Source organism: Arachis ipaensis, chromosome B10, assembly GCF_059453495.1.
Source record: "Arachis ipaensis isolate K30076 ecotype BB chromosome B10, ASM5945349v1, whole genome shotgun sequence".
Classification (NCBI taxonomy): domain Eukaryota; kingdom Viridiplantae; phylum Streptophyta; class Magnoliopsida; order Fabales; family Fabaceae; genus Arachis; species Arachis ipaensis.
Window position 1 is genome coordinate 20,680,527 of NC_142435.1, and position 18,229 is coordinate 20,698,755.

Below are 18,229 nucleotides of genomic sequence, written 5' to 3' on the forward strand. Positions count from 1 at the left end.
CCGATACCCTCTAATGGCGACAGGGCGCAGATACCCTCTAATGGCGACAGGGCGCAGATACCCTCTAATGGTGACAGGGCACATATTCCCTCTAATGATATTAATACGCAACAGAGAGACTGTGCCCGGGTTAGCTACCGGACATGTCGGGTTGGCTTGATAACCGACAGATGATATCATTAGCCATAGGGTAGGCATTCATCATTTGCATATGTTTGAATTGTTTGGGTTTGCCTATTTGTTTTGGATTTCTACATTATATATGCTAAGTTACCTGATTATGTGCTACTTGTTCTACTTGTACCCTAATTGTGTATTACTTGCATGTATTGCTTGTGTTTGTACAACTGAGAGGCCCCTCATGTTGGTGTCGGTGGAGGTTGAGGGCTGTTCTTGATGAGATGAATTGATGATGCGATTGCATGATGATGGTGATCATTAGTTGAGATGATTTGAGCTCCCTGGGTAGACGCAGTGATGTGGTTTCACTAGTTCCAGGGAGGGCATGATATATTGATATAGAATTGCTGAGACAGCACGACTGATGATGGCTTTGTTTATGATTCTGAAATCTGATTTGTGGGAGAGTCAGCGAGTTGGGAGTCATATGAGATGTGATCTAGATTTAGTATTCCCTTACGACAAATGCCTATTTATAGATTAGTGAGAATCTAGGCTGGATACTTGGTGAAAAGGAGTTTAGGATGCTTGGTGAGTTTTTATTGCAGTGCATTGTATTTATTTGGCACTTTTACCGTACTGGGAACCCATGGGCCCGGGGTTCTCATTCCGTATATATCTCTTGTTTTTCAGATACAGGTCCAGGTGCTCAGAAGTGAGTTTGTGGGTCGTCTGAGAGACGGCGAAGATCTTTATTTCCTCTACTTTGTGTTTGATTAGAATCTCTCCACCTATGTTTTGAAAAGATTATATTATGTATTGAACTCTTTTGGAACTTGCCTATAGAGGCTCTTATGTTTCCTTTGGGAGAGATTAGGATATACTATTGTCATCTACTTTCATACTGTACCCTAGCCGGCCTAAACTTCGCGGGTCGCGACTAGTGGCTATTTACTTATGTTATATATATCTATCTGTTATCTATCTCTTAATCTCCTCTACGCCTTGTCCGTATATCGTTTTCGGCTTCACGATTTATCTTTTGTTGTCGAAACGTGAGTGATACGTCTTCGCGATTTTATTTCTACTCTTTTCAGGCTTCTCGATTAATACTCTTTTCGAAATTACCTATATTTATATATTAAAAATCCACCTGAGAGTCGTACCACCGTAATATCATTGACTTATGACTCGAGCATAAGGATTTGAATATTAGGGTGTTACATTATGGTATCAGAGCAGTTCGTCCTCGTGAGCCTGAGGGATGGAACTGCTTATGCTTCAATGCATACTCTGAGTCTGTGCCTGTGCTAGTTAGGGTATCTAACCGATACATCTAGCATGAAGTCCATGAGTGTACTTTTGGTACTTTGAAGCACTATACTTCCGATATTGAGACTGATCAACTTGATATCGATTGTTTGGTGTGTATAGGAACCAGATGGCGCCTCGTGGACCTGGTCGGGGATGTGAGAGAGATCGTACTAGTACTCAGGAACCGGAAATCAACCCGAATATCCCGGTAAACTTTATGGCGGTGTTGGAGAATATGGCTGCTACTATGCAGGCCACTGCGGAGGCTCTTGGGCAACAGATAAACAATAATGGCAATGGCAGAAGTGGAGCTCAGGACCCGATGACACTGGCAACTTTCTTAAAGGTTAATCCACCTAAGTTCAAGGGAACCACTAATCCGACTGAAGCTGACACCTGGTTTCAGGCCATGGAGCGAGCACTGCAAGCGCAGTTGGTGCCTGAAGAACAGTGTGTTGAATTTGCTACCTATCTGCTCACGGGGGAAGCATCACATTGGTGGCAAGGGGCCCGACGTCTCCTGCAGCAGGGGAATGATCCTATCACCTGGGGTACCTTCCAAGTGGAATTTTATAAGAAGTACTTCCCGAATTCTGCTAGAACGGTCAAGGAACTTGAATTACTGCAGCTGAAGCAGGGTACAATGTCCGTATCTGAGTATACGGATAAATTTGAGGAGTTATTCAGGTTTTCTCGTATGTGTCAAGGAACCCCGGGAGACTTCGAGGAATGGAAGTGTATTAAGTATGAGGGAGGACTTCGAAGTGAAATCCTGAGCTCCGTTGGACCGATGGAGATTAGGGTCTTCTCCGAACTTGTGAACAAGAGCCATATTGCTGAAGAATGTGTGAGGAAGGCTGTTGAGACGAAGAATGACCGTCAGGAGTCCCACCGCAGAGAGCACAATCAGGAATACCCAACAAGGGGTCAAGAGTTTAAGAGAAGAGGATACCCATAACGTCTTCCCCAAAGGCGAAATGACCTTGCGACAAATAAGAATTCCCAAGGAAAAGGTAGGGAAAAGCAAATAGTGGTTGTTTCAGATGTTTTGAGCTGTCAGAGATGTGGAGGTCATCACCCAAATAGACCGTGTCGTTATGGTTTGGGTTTGTGTTACAATTGCGAAAATCTAGGACATTTGGTCAGAGATTGCCCACATCGGAAGGACCGGGAGACTGCCAGGTCTGATTTTCGTACCTGAGGTAATAAGAAAACTGATAACTCAATTCTTTACCACTTTAGATAATGCTGAAGGCTGGTATTCACTCATAATACATGGTCGAATGAAAAATTATGATCTGTTCTAGATAACCCTAAGTTATCTTAATAGAAGGTTTGGTGAGCATAAGTGATTAGGTAGGCCTTTAACGGAAAGCAACCTCAGAGTGGAATGACTGGTGGGCGATGTCAAAGCCATCATCCGGGAACTCCGTGTCGAGGTAGATTGGGACTTTGCTATGGTTGTAGAGGAGTTGGACACGTGTCCTGGAAATGTCCTAAGAAGGTCAATCGGAATACTACCAAGGGCCAACAACAAGGTCGTGTGTTCACTACAACAACGGGTGATACCGTTAGATCCGACGGTTTGGGAATTGGTAAGCGAAAGATCGGTAACAACGTGTTAAAAGTACGATTAAGTTGGTATGTGGTTTTGGCTATCATAGATAGAAATCTAGTGAATGCCAGTCATGCTAAGTTGTGGTTGTGAGGAAGTAAGTGATAGAACTCGTACTAGACGAGAGATCAGAATAAAGCAGCGGAAACTTGTGGAAGCAGTAACACAGGATAGCTACGAATAAGAGCTGTAAAAGTTTACTATAGTATCCTATGTTTGAATACTAGAAGGGTTAAGCGGGTTACTGCAAGTAATGATCCCCAATAGTTGGAATTGATTGCGGCTGCGAGCTTTGATGGTTCTAAAGCGGATGAGGAAATTATCATTGATGCATAATTGGATTTAGATGATGAGAGAGTGCAAGTTGTCGTGTTTGAGAGATGAGTACCATGATGTTTGGTCATAGTGACCTTGGAATTAGATTGAGATTTATAATGATTGGTTTTGAAAGACGAATGTGAAAACCACTAAATTGGAATGCTGATGCGGTACTGAGATTGGTTTAAGGAAACCCGTGACGGGTGGTAAACTCCAATTTTTGGGGAGGTACTGTTGAAAATTTTTCCCAAGAAATTGAAAGAGCGTTGGTTATGGTTTTGAGGATGATTTTTGATATGAGTAACGTTAACAAAAGAGATGTGTCTCGAATGCTTTTATAGATTATTAAAGGAAAGCGGATTCTTATAATTTTGTTAAATTGTTATTTCAAACTCATTTGCTTTCCAGAAATGAAAGGGTTTTTGATTGATGAGTCGGAGGCTTTATAACAGCAAGTCATGTGGAAATTCGAGGGTTTGAGAATAAGAAAGTAAGTTTGGAGTTTATGCTTGGAGTTGAGCTGTGATTAGTGGTAATTGGCTTGGCAGAGAGAGAGGATAGTGATGGAGTATCATTAAGGTGTGGTGATGATCTTTGATTGATTATAGTGATGGGGGACAATGGCTATGATTAACGACGATGGTAATATTATTGATGACATGATTTGAGATTTAATAGGGTGTGTTGATGAGACGATAAAAGTAAGGAAAGAGACTATTGGTCGGCGTTGGACAAATGACCGAGAACCTCGAATATAGAGAAATCAGAGCGCGGCAACGGAAGCGCGCAGAATAAAAGGACCTTGGGACTGTTATGCGTTGGATATAGAGGCAGACTACGCTCACATACTCGCAGTGATGGATGGAATTTTCGAGGGCGAAAATTTCTATTAGGGGGGTAGAATGTAATACCCGGTCTAACCGAAATTAATTAAATAATAAGTTAAATAAGAGCGAATATGGTTGGAAGATTTGGCAATTGGAATTTGATAATTCAAATATGATATTTGGATTCAGTGAATTTTATCGAGTCGGAAAACATAGTTTTCTGCGTAAAAGCGCGCAGTGGAATTTTGACCGGCAGTACCGGCTGAAATCTGTCTGGTACTACAGCTGAGGAAATTGATTATGGGTAAATAAGATTAATAAATGAGGAACTATAATTAGGGAAGGTAGAAATATTTAAAGTGCAATTTAGAGCGCTAATCTTAAAGGTTTTGGCCCGAAATTGGGTCAATGGGCAAAAATAAGTGAACCGGGTCTAAGTGGGCCCAAGACCCAACATATATAAACATTAGTTATGAGCATTTCAGCTCATTTTGCCCTAAAGAAGGGGTGTTGGGCGCTGAAATTGGGAAGAGAGAAGAGAAGAGAGAAAACCTAACTCTCTTTGATCTTCAAACCACTATAACTTGAGCTACGGAGCTCCGATTGACGAGTCGTTTACGGCCACGCATCGCTCTTCTCATCCTCTACAATTCTATCTAAGTTTTGTGGTGAGTATTCCATTCATCTCTGCCCAGTTTTCGAAATTCCCCACTGTTACACGTTTTTGGGTAATTAGTGTTGAAATCTTGTGATTTTGGGTGTTTAGGGATACTCCAACATGGATTCTAAGTGGGTTCTATCCCTACTTCATATGGGCTGAGGTAAGAAGTGCTCAAACCCTTGTGACTTGTCATTTTTATGAGCCCTAGGTTGATGTATGTATGTGATATTGGTTATGTTAGTGTATTTGGTGATGTTGGTGCACAATTGGGAGATTAGTATTGCTTGAGGAGCTTTGGTGAGGCTTGGAGCTAAGGTTGGTGAAGCCTTCCAAAGAAGAGGATCAATTGGTTTGGCTACAAGAGGTACGGTTTAAGTTTCATTTAAGTACCGTGTGTTGTGATGAGAATTCCTAGGCTAGATGCCCCTAGGATTAAGTTTGGATTGTGTAAATGGTTGGTGCTAATATGCATAGTTGGTATGTAATGTGAATTAATGATTTGGGTTGAGAATTGTGTGGCCTTGTATGCTTGGTGTATTGAGAATTTGATGTACTGGGTAATGAGTATTGATTTGTGGTTTATGCATTTAAATTATGATATTGGGCCGGAGGCCGAAAAAAGGTAAGAAAGGTAAGTTGATGTGTGCATTGTATGATGACACAAGTGATTGGATGAATTTCAGATAATGAATATATGAATGATTGGGTTGGTTATTGAATAATAAAGTTTGAGGAGTTGAGGTATAGGATTTGGTAAATTTGGGTGCAATTATATAGATGAGGTATGTTGGTTTTGGTTGAGATATATTATATGGTCATATATGTGATTATGATTATTGATGCCTTGATGGTATGATGATGCATTAGAGATATGTTTGTCATGATATATGCTTGAGGAATGATTAAGGTTGATTTGTGGGTAAAGCCACGTGATAGTGAGTACGATATTGATTATGTATAATGATGGTTGATTGGAAATAGTGTTGTTGAAATTTGGCATGAGAAAGAGTATATGATATGTAAATGTATTTGAGTTTGAGAAAGTGTCAACGTGCGAGTTGAGGAGGCTTGATGTTGATTTTGGTATATTTTGATTGATTTCAAAGAAAAGGCTGAAATTGGCATGTTTTGATTGATTTTGAAAAGAGTTGAAAATGACTTGTTTTGAAAATGGCACTTTGTGGTTTTGTATGGAAACATGGTTTTGGGGCATACTTTGACGAGACATAACCTGGACTACGGATCTCTGTTTTCTGCCAAATCTGTTTAGAAATAAAATTGGATCCGGGATGTCCATGCCGTTCGAAGGACGGGTGAAAAACAATTTAAAATGAGAGAGTTATGTCCGTCGGAAGATTGGGGGTTGAATCTGTAAATTCTGCAGCTTTTAACTTAGAAAATTTTTAGCAGAACGACCCTACGCGCGTAGGCGCACCTGGCGCGTGCGCGCCGTTCTTCCAGAAAGCACCATCCACGCGTGCGCGTGGTGTGCGCGGGCGCGTCGATGCGCTGTACCAAATGCCCAGCTATTTTCCAGAGAGTTGTGCCAGGGTCGTGCCAGTTTTGTGCCTGGGCGCAAGAACACCCACGCGTACGCGTGGCTGACGCTTGCACGCCGTTTGGATATCTTTCAACCCGCGCGTTCGCGCGTATGACGCTTGCGCGTCGATGAGTTTTTGGCCATCCACGCGTGCGCGTGGAGTGCGCGTACACGTGGCCCTATTTTCATGCCAAAGTTGATTTTTGAGTTTTTAAAGCCAAACCTCATACTTTTAAGCCTCCGATCTCACCCCTTATGTATCAAATCATTATGGTATGCCTAGCAATGAGGAAGGAGCTAGGGGATGTGGTAACTTGCGAGTGAAGCAAGGGAAAAGGTTATGATCAATGATGATCAGATATGATTATATGAGATATGGAGGATGGCGGTGGAAGTACCGTGTATGCCATGAGCCGAAGGGCTATATTTATTGATAAATGGTTGGTTCTTGATTGGACCATGAGCCGGATGGCTGAGTTCTTGCCAGATACGGCAGAGCCATGTTGATAAATTGGCTAGTTCTGGATTGAACTGTGAGCCGGGTGGCTGAGTTATTGCCGAGTTACGGCAAAGCCATTATAGATTATGGCTGAGTATAAAGGCATATATGATAAATTAACGAATATGATAAATGAATAATGATGAAAAATGTTGAATGTAAGCATGCTTGTGTTTTCTCTCTGGTTGTAAGGGTGACAGGGCACCGATACCCTCTAATGGCGACAGGGCGCAGATACCCTCTAATGGTGACAGGGCACATATTCCCTCTAATGATATTAATACGCAACAGAGAGACTGTGCCCGGGTTAGCTACCGGACATGTCGGGTTGGCTTGATAACCGACAGATGATATCATCAGCCATAGGGCAGGCATTCATCATTTGCATATGTTTGAATTGTTTGGGTTTGCCTATTTGTTTTGGATTTCTACATTATATATGCTAAGTTACCTGATTATGTGCTACTTGTTCTACTTGTACCCTAATTGTGTATTACTTGCCTGTATTGCTTGTGTTTGTACAACTGAGAGGCCCCTCATGTTGGTGTCGGTGGAGGTTGAGGGCTGTTCTTGATGAGATGAATTGATGATGCGATTGCATGATGATGGTGATCATTAGTTGAGATGATTTGAGCTCCCTGGGTAGACGCAGTGATGTGGTTTCACTAGTTCCAGGGAGGGCATGATATATTGATATAGAATTGCTGAGACAGCACGACTGATAATAGCTTTGTTTATGATTCTAAAATCTGATTTGTGGGAGAGTCAGCGAGTTGGGAGTCATATGAGATGTGATTTAGATTTAGTATTCCCTTACGACAGATGCCTATTTATAGATTAGTGAGAATCTAGGCTGGATACTTGGTGAAAAGGAGTTTAGGATGCTTGGTGAGTTTTTATTGCAGTGCATTGTATTTATTTGGCACTTTTACCGTACTGGGAACCCATGGGCCCGGGGTTCTCATTCCGTATATATCTCTTGTTTTTCAGATACAGGTCCAGGTGCTCAGAAGTGAGTTTGTGGGTCGTCTGAGAGACGGCGAAGATCTTTATTTCCTCTACTTTGTGTTTGATTAGAATCTCTCCACCTATGTTTTGAAAAGATTATATTATGTATTGAACTCTTTTGGAACTTGCCTATAGAGGCTCTTATGTTTCCTTTGGGAGAGATTAGGATATACTGTTGTCATCTACTTTCATACTGTACCCTAGCCGGCCTAAACTTCGCGGGTCGCGACTAGTGGCTATTTACTTATGTTATATATATCTATCTGTTATCTATCTCTTAATCTCCTCTACGCCTTGTCCGTATATCGTTTTCGGCTTCACGATTTATCTTTTGTTGTCGAAACGTGAGTGATACGTCTTCGCGATTTTATTTCTACTCTTTTCAGGCTTCTCGATTAATACTCTTTTCAAAATTACCTATATTTATATATTAAAAATCCACCTGAGAGTCGTACCACCGTAATATCATTGACTTATGACTCGAGCATAAGGATTTGAATATTAGGGTGTTACAACAGTGGCGTCCAGCACCAAACTACATCCAACATTACAATTCTTCTTGGGAGACTTGGCGCTCACTACTAGAATTTGGACATTTACTAACACTTTTTAAAATGTTAGTTATACTAATCAAATTATATTTTTAGCAACACTTGTAAAATAAATATTAGAAAAGACACTTTTTTGAAAAAGGGAAAATAAAAATCAAATACAAATGTTACCAAATATACAAAGGGGTGAGTATTCTCTTCATTTTCTCCCCGTTTGACGTGTTTGAATGTCGTTCTCACTCTCACACTCGACGCTGTGAAACCAGCTCTCGTTCCTCCTCAATCATCTCTTGTTTTGTCTCTTCAATCTCTTGCTCCGCCTCATCGATTCCACGGTTCGTGAATCAAAACCACAATCATCTCTGGTTCATCCTCTCGCACCATCGTCTTGCCTCTGGTTCATTCTCTCGCGCCGTCATCTTCTCACCAATTCCATCGTCTACTCGTCCTACGGCCTGGTGAGTTTCAATTCTCTTGTTCAGTTAGTATCTTGCTCCTTCAATCCTCTTTAATCTTTACGTAATAATTAATTTGATGTATAACTATTAGTTGATTTAGGTTTTTAATTAGTTATTTAGTAGTTAGGTTTTGAATTTAGGTTTTCGTTAAGTTGTTTATTTGCTGATTAAGTTGTTAAAAATCATATATTATTAGGTTTTCATATCCTCTATTTTCTAGTTGCTTTTTCTTACTAAACTTGGATTCTAATTTCTAATTTCTGTTTTGTTTGATATTGCCAATTGAAAAAACTCAAATATTGATTCCATCATTTCTAGGCCCGATGAAATTGTTGTATAGAGCAGTAATTAATTTGATACAAAATAAGATTTAAAAAGGATTTTTTGATAACAATTCTAGTTGAAATGAAATTAGACATGTTTGATTCTTTCTTAAACAAATTTTTTTTGTTGGAACCACATTGCTTGCTGCAAAAAAAAAGGTTTAAAGTTGCAATCTGAACAGAACCTGAGTTATTTTTTCTTCTGTATGTGTAAATGTAAAGTAAGCATCAAAGTTCAAATTAAAGTAGTATATGTTGATATACAATAACTATCGCTGAATAATAATTTGTTTGATGGTAGCCGATACAGTTACTGAGCAAGTAGGTTTGAAGGGACCCTGAGAAACAATCTGGATCCACTAGAGGAATACACTAGAGGAATACATTGATGAACAAATTTAGGAGGTTGGTTTGTTAAACAGATTCAGTATCCAAAATTTCAAATTATTTGACTTATAATACTTCTAACTTAAGCATATTAACACATTTACATTATCATATTATACATAGGCCCTTGAAAAGTGTCAACTTGGTGATGAAGTTAGAAGAAAAGAAGGAAAGTTGTGCTCTCCAGGATTGCATTCTATTTTTCTTGAATTAATAATTATATATCCTCCTAATTTATAACTAGGAAAATTTTGATTACTCTACATGAATATAGTGATATAGTAACTTCTGAACTTATTGCTAAGACAAAACTTGATGCTGCAGTTAGCGAAAACGGTGAGAATTGGAGCATGGAACAGAGGCAATTGGTGTGCCTTGATAGGGTGCTTCTGAAGAAGATCAAGGTATTGGTGCTTGATGAAGCGAATGCATCAATTGATTCTGCCACGGGACAATTTGATTCAACAAACTCTTAGGATGCATTTTGCTGACTCCACAGACCACAGTCATAACCATTGCACATAGAATCATTTCGCTGACTCTTAGGTCTTGCTTCTTCATCAAGGCAAGAACTAAGAAATGCAAATTATTATTTATTAAACTTTTTTTTGTAACTTGATGTTCCATTTTCTGATTTTCTTTGCACCTTTATTTAATGCAGGACTAATTGAGGAGTATGATTCACCTTCAAAATTGTTAGAGGATAAGTCATCATCTTTTGCTCAACTTGTTGCTGAGTACACAATGAGATCCAAAACCAGTTTTAAGAAATCTTCTGATCACTGATTTAGACATATTATAGCTAGTCATCATAAGCATTTACAATATAAAACTGAGTAAGAGTTTCCATTCGTAATATTATAAAAAGTTAAATATCAAAACCTCTTATGTATATGTGCATGTAATTAGTGAACATCCATTTAAGGCATAATATATGAGACTGTGCGCGAGTTAATTAGAATTGGAGGATAAGAAAGGTGGGTGATAGATTTATATAGCCAATGAGAGTAGTAGACCCCATAAATCATATAGTAGAGAATACATATATAGTACGTCACAAATCAAGAAACAGACGCATGAGTTTATGCATTTTGTATTGTGGTGGTGCCAGTTATTTATTTATGCAACCATATCAACCTCTTTGTCATGTTCATAAAAAAGAGCCACCAGGGTTATTTTGGATCATTCTGATCTCACTATCAAATACTTGCCTCTAACAGTTGTATAAGAAAATGACGTTTTTCATCACTGTATTCCTCTAGTAGACACAATTGGACTTTCTTCAACAGGGTTTGCCAGGTATTTGAATGAGTTCTCTTCAGCTTATGAAATCTTTATTTTACAGGTATCTATAAATTGAAATGTATGTGCCATAGCTCATGGGACATATGGCCTATGCATTGTTAATAAATTATATTTGACGAGCTTCACGATGGTCACTGTGAATATTTGCTATGAGGTCGTCTTGCACGGGAACTTAACACAGAGATGAATTGTAGATACTATAGCGCCGAACTTATTTAAAAAAGGTCAACCAACTATCAAATTATAGGGACTAAAATAATCGACAACAAATATTGAACGTCAGAAGTTTTGGATAAGGGATGCTCACCCAGTGTGGTTTGTAATGTAAACCCTGTGAAATTAATAAATAATTAGCCAATAAATTAATTATTATTAAAAAAAATTAGGAAAATTAAATTTTATAATTTAGAGGAGTAAAAAGATTAAAAATACGAACCAGTTGAACCGGACCCAAGGCCCAACCTATAAACCACTGAAAATGAGCTTTCTTCCTTCTCTTTTATAAGATACGCTAAGAAGAGAGATCCACATAAAGAGAAAAGAACCCTAACATCTCTGAAATTCAATCGTCTGTAACTTTCAATCCGGAGCTCCGATTGACGAGTAGTCAGCAGTCACGTGTTTGTCTCAAAATTCTTTTCAATTCTACCTGATTAAAGTGGTAAGAAATTTGAATTTCTCACCCAGTTTGCCCCCTCCTCAATTTTGAGATTTTTGAGTTTGGGTATTGAGAAATTGAATGATTTTGATGGTTTAGGTAAACTCTAGCAGTGGATAATCACTGGGTTTTGTCCAATAGATCTATGGGTAAGGTAAGAAACTATTGAATTCTTGTGAAATATTGAATTAGTGAATCCTATGATCATTATAGTGATATTGTGTGAATTAGATTGTGTTCTTATTGATTTAGAGTTCAATTGGGCGGTTTGAAATGAAATTCGGGTGATTAAGTTTGAGGAATTAACGTGTAGAAGCTTAGAGCTTGTGAAAGGAGAGGTTTTTAAGATGTTCCAAGCTTAGGGAAGAATCGGCCAAGGTATGGTTTTAGTTTCTCGTAGTTAATATTTAATGTCACGTGAAAACTTAGACTAGAAGACCTTAAGATAGGAATGAACTGAACAAATTATTGATGGATTGTGTATATGGTATAAGATGTGTGGTTTGGTTATGGTTCATGATTTGCTATTGCAGTTAGTTTGTTTTGGAAAAAGATTTAATATTGGTATTTGTTTGATTTTGAAATAATTTGATACTGAAAATGATTTGAATGATCAAAATGTATTTGGTTTGGTGGTTGGGACCTTTGAAGGGTGGCAGAAATTCGAGTTTTAGAGGAGATACTACCGAAATTTCTATAAGAATTGGAATTTTGATTTGAAGTATTATTTAAAAAAAAAAGATTATTATGTGACTTGTGTATTTGAGACTATTTGTTGACCCTCTGTCGCAAGATGTGACCGGACACTTTAACTCCCTGGGTTCTCCCATGGTCATGCATATATATATGGATTTTGAATATTATATTATTGAACTTAGAGTTTGACTCCATAGAATATTATATTTGAGCTTGGAGTTTGACTCCATGGAATATTATTGAGCCCAGAGTTTGACTCCATGGAATATTATATTATTGAGCTTGGAGTTTGACTCCATGGAATATTATTGAGCTTGGAGTTTGACTCTATGGAATATTATATTATTAAGCTTGGAGTTTGACTGCATGGATATTATTTTTGAGCTTGGGAATACGCACACAGAGGGAATGTCCAATGGTTAACTACCAGGACATATCGGGTTGGCTATATAACCGACAAATGAGACTCATCAGCCATAGGACAGGCATACATCATGTGCATTTGTATGTTTTGCTTGGGTGTGCATTATTTTAGTTTGCTTAATTGCTAAACTCTGCTTATCTGCTACTTGTTCTATTTGCTGTAATTGCACTTCTGTCTGTGTTTTTCTTGCTTGAATTGTATGTGTATATTTTCTGAGAGAGCCCTCTTGGCCGAGGTATGATGGGGATTGTTCCACCGGTGATTTAGAGGATTGGAGGAGAAAAAAAGTGAAGTGTTAAGTTAAAGTTAGATTTAGAACTTGAATACCTTAGATAACTTACTTAATTTCTGGTTTAGTTGGATCTTTAAGCTGAAATATGAGTGTCGAAGTTCTATGAATGCCTCTGCTCCCGGGACCTTTTATATTAACTATGTGGGCACCTTTACCATGCTGAGAACCTCCAGTTCTCATTCTATATTCCGTTGTTTATTCAGATGCAAGTCGAGAGGCACCTCGTTGAGTGTCTGGAGACCCTCCTAGAGGTTGACTTGGAGAAACAGGTGCTTATTTTGTAGTTTGAGTTATATTTTGGGTTGTATATATATATATATGTAATTACATACTCTGGCCGGCCTTAGCTTCACAGGTCTAGTCTGAAGCTTGATATCTGTGTTTTGGAACTCTGATCCGTATATTATGTTTTTAGCCTATCCGTTTTACGATTAACCTTGCGAGTGTGACACGATTTTCCGTTTTCCCTTTTGTTTAACTTATTCTTCAAGGCTCCTAGATATGATTTCTTTCAACTATATTTTTGTACTTATTTTTATTTTAGAGGTCGTAATACCTCACCACTTCTACTTTACGACTTAAGCGTAAGGCTCTGTGTAGTAGGATGTTACATGTAACCACACAGATCCCAATACTGGGACACATTCACCTGAGAATCCTACCAGGTCTCCAGTGGAGGGTTGGAATATGTTATTGCTTAGCTTCATTGTTTAAAATGTAGAATAGAATAGAATGTCTGTGCTGCTTCTAGGATCTAGCAATACTTTTTGTACCAGAATGTCTCCCAGCTGGATAGAAATAACAACCGGGTCATCCAGATTTGTGGTGTTTGCATTGAAATTAGATGTCTGAAATGTCACCTGTGGAAAATGAGGAGGTGGTTGGGTCTCATTCAAAGTTTCTTCTACCGATAGCATAGCTCGGTATGTACGCTTTTGGGCAGAGCTCGTTGCTCTCCCACCTGCAAAACCTCCAAAGATATAGTTAATAACTCCTCGTGGTTGGTCAGGATGACTATAAGTCATTTTCTCCTTGTCTCGGGAATATTGTCCTGCAGAAGTGTGGTCGGCAGAGGGTGTAGCACGTTTTTGCATGTGGCCGCTGATATATTTGTCCAGATGGCCTTGTCGAGCTAATCATTCTAATAGATCCTTGGCGATCACAGATTCATCAGTAGTGTGTCCATGTTTTTGGTGAAAGGTGCAATATTTGGATTTATCCACGTTCTTCGTGTCCTGATAATTACCGACCTTCTAGAGAGGCTTGATGATCTTTGAATTTAAGATCCCTTTGATTATGTCGTCTCTTTTTATGTTAAACTGTGTATATGAGTCATAGCGGGGAGTTATCTTGAAGGCCTTCTTGTTGTCTCGAGCTTTGTCCTCTTCTTTGTTACTGTGAGTTTTTTTTTTTAATTTTTGAGCTTGGCGGAGCTCCTCAATCTCCATTTGACCTTTAGCCTTCTCACGGAACTCGACGAGTGTTTTTGGCTTTGTAACCGTGTTGGCTTCTTAGAATTTGCCTAATCGAAGTCCACTTTTGATGGCATGCAGATGCACTTCGGGGTGAAGATCTGGTATAGTAATTACTACCTTTGTAAAACGAGTAATATAGTCTTTAAGGCTTTCATTCTGTCCTTTTTTGATTGTGTTTAAGTAATCAGAATCATGTAAATAGATCAAAGATGCAGTGAACTGATCTTCAAAAAGTTTGGCTAATTGCTGAAAACGAGAAATAGAATCTGTAGGCAAAGAACAAAACCAATCAAGTGCAGGACCGTCTAAAAAAGTAGGAAAACAACGACATAAAATAGGGTCAAAAGCACTGTTTACTATCATTATAGATCAGAATTTCTTGATGTGCTTTCTTGGGTCGCCCAACTGATAAAACACTATTTTATGGTATATTTTGGATTAAATTGAGTGGATTTTGTCACTTATTCTCACACTTATCCAAATAAATTGCATGTTTTTAAGTTTTCTTTCTAATTCCGTGCTATGATTGAAAACATACTTCTTTGGCCTTAAAATTGCTAATTTTTAATCCTCTTTTATTACCATCGATGCTGTGATACGTGCGATAAGTGATTTCGCTTTTCTATGATAAGAATGGCTTAGAGGATGGAAAGGAAGCATGCAAAAGTGGAAGGAACACAAGAAATTGAAGTTTTGAGAAGCTGGCCCTGACGCGCACGCGTGGATGACGCGTACGCGTTACCAGAAATTCGTTCAGCGATGCGTACGCGTGACGAGCGTCACATGCCTCAGTTACGAGAAAACACTGGGGGCGATTTCTGAGCTGATTTGGACCCAGTTTCAAGCCCAAAAATGAAGATTAGGAGGCTGCAGAGTGGGACGAATCAAGGATCAATCATTCACTTTTCATTCATACACACATTAGGTTTTAGATGTAGAATTCTAAAGAGAGAGAGGCTCTCTCCTCTCTCTAGGTTTAGGATTTCTTCTTCCAATTTCTCCTTAGGTTTAGGTTTCAATCTTATTTTAATTTAGTTTTCTCTTACTTTTATTTGTTCTAGCACTTTAGTTATCTACTTCTATTATTGATTCCTTTATTTTGCTAATTTAGTTTATGAGTTCATGTGTTAATCTCAATTTTCATTAATGCAATTTATGTTTCATGTTTCTTATTGTTCAATTGCTTTGCTATTGTTATTTCTTTGCTTTGGTTAGTCTAAAAATTTTCTATGTCTTGTCAATTTTCTATGTTTCTATTCTATGCCTTCCAAGTGTTTTATAAAATGCTTAAATGGATTTTAATTTAGATTTTTTTTTGTTCTTGACTTGGATTGATTAATTAGAGACTCTTGAGTTATCAAAGTTCTTTTCTTGATTGGTGATTGAAAGTTGTTAGTTGTCTTGAGCCTCACTAAATCTAGTCTTTGATTAGGACTTGTGAACTTAAGTCAATTTTGCTCGCTTGACTTTCCTTCATTTGTTAGAGGATAACTAAGTGAAAGCAATTTATATTTACCATCACAATTGACGATGATAATGAGGATATGACTTCTAATTCTCTTTCCTTGCTAAGAGCTTTCTTAGTTATTAATTTATTTTCTTGTCATTTTACTTTCTTGTTTCTTATTACAAAACCCAAAAATATACTTTTCTATAGCCAATAATAACCACACTTTCCTGCAATTCCTTGAGAGACGACCCGATGTTTAAATACTTCGGTTAATTTTATTGGATTTGCATAAGTGATAAATAATTTAAACGTTGACCGAGGATAATTTGTTGGTTTAGAACTATACTTACAACGCGACATTTTTGTGAAATTCTTTACCGACAATTTTCCTCCGTCAAGTTTTTGGCGCCATTACCGGGGAACTGCAAACGTGTGCCTTATTATTGGTTATTGTGAATATTGTGAATATGTTTGCCTTTTGTTTCTTTGTTAGTTGTTGCTAGTTTTAGGAGTTTACTTTTATTATTTCTTGTTAGTTTTTGTTTTTATTTTCTCTTTTTCATTATGAATTCTCACCCCTTTGGCTATGAGTTTGGTTCAAATTATGTTGTAGGGAATGAAAGCTACAATGAGAACATGCACCAAGGATGAAACAATCAAAGGTGGGAGGAACCTCAAGCTTATGATCAACCATTTTGGCAACAACCTCCTCTGATGCATTATGAGCAAGAGCCATTCCATGATACATACCAAGACAATGGATATGGTGGACCTCCTTGGGACTACTAACAACCATCACCATATGCCTATGAACCCCTCCTTCAACATAGTTTTGTACCACTATACTTACAAGCTCCCTACAATCAAACACTTCCATATGACCCTAACCCATATCCACCATACCAACCACCTTATGAGCCATATGAACCATACATAGAACCACCCTAATTCCAACATAATTACTCCCAAGAACCACCTCACTATACACCATCTCCATATCCTTATCAAGATGAACCACCTTCCTATCATGAATCCTTCCTCCCAAGTAATGAACCCTCATATCTACTCCAATCTCCAATAGATGATACCCTTGATCTTATTCTTCAAGGGCAAAGAGAGATGCAGCAAACGACACTAGAGTTCATAGCTACCTTGACCGAGGTAGTAGATAATTTAGCCTCTCTACACTTTGACACTTAAAGTACCCCCATGGCTGCATGTGGAGAATCTGATGAGGAGCGTAGCATGAAGGAGAGATTAGAAGCTCCGGTGGAAAATGAGGAATGTGATTTTGTACTAGAATAATTGGAGGAAGCCGTAACTGTTGAAGAGGAAGAAGTGGTCGAAGACTTAGGAGATGCTGAACCTCCATGGGAATCTAGAGTTGTAGAGTATTCCTCCAAGAAGCTTGAAATTAATGTTGAGGAGGATAGTGCACAACCTCCAAGGCATGTTCCCTATGAAGAATTAGATGGAATAGATCAAGAGGCAAGTTTCCTTGGTGATGATGATCATAAATCAAGCCACCCTAGTAATGAATTTGCATCCACAAGTGAATCCCTTGAGTTTGAGAACCTTCTCCCGATGAAATTGAAAGTAACATTGAGGTAGATTTCTCTCGACCTCATATTTATGATTTGAGTGACAGAGAAGAGTTGGATGAATTCGGTGAGGAAGAGCTTGAAAGTGAAGAATCTTTTCAAAAAGTGGAAGTCTTTTGAAAAGGATAGACGGGAGATGAATATGCTTTGTCAAGATCGTTGGAGACTTCTCTACCTAGGTTGCCGTCTACTCTTTCATTTGAGTGGGTAAAACTTATCTCTCTTAGCTTTATTGTCCCACTTGAGTGTGGTATTCTTGAAACAGATGGCCAACTTAAGAGGCTTTGTGGAATGAAGCGTAAGAGAAGGATATTTAGTGGTTGGAGTTGCAAATCAAAACTCATCAAGGTTGAGATTTCAAGAGCTAGATGCAAGGGTTGGACTAGTGATCAATTGGTTGGATCTAAGAGAAGAGTTTGGTACTTCATTGAGAATTCGGATTGCTTGCCACCCGGTTGGAACAATAATGATCAACTTAAAGACGGGTGTAGAAACAAGATTTGGGATCCCGGCATAGAAGAGGATCAACTGTGGGAGCTCAAAGCTTGTGAAGAACTTTATCAAGGCTTGGTAAATTCACTTGAAAAATTTGGAGCTTATTGGAAGTCCAAGCGTTGGTGGAAGTTTCAAGATGAGTTCAAGCACAAGCCACCATGACAAGGAGCTCACCAAATGTTCAACTTAAGGACTTTAACTAAAAGTGCTAG

At 38.6% G+C, this 18,229-nt stretch overlaps 1 pseudogene; it reads left to right on the forward strand.

Annotated features, from left to right (window-relative positions):
* The first annotated feature begins 2,824 nt into the window (after positions 1–2,824).
* On the forward strand, positions 2,825–10,407 carry LOC148579359 (ABC transporter C family member 3-like; annotated as a pseudogene).
* Positions 10,408–18,229: the final 7,822 nt, after the last annotated feature.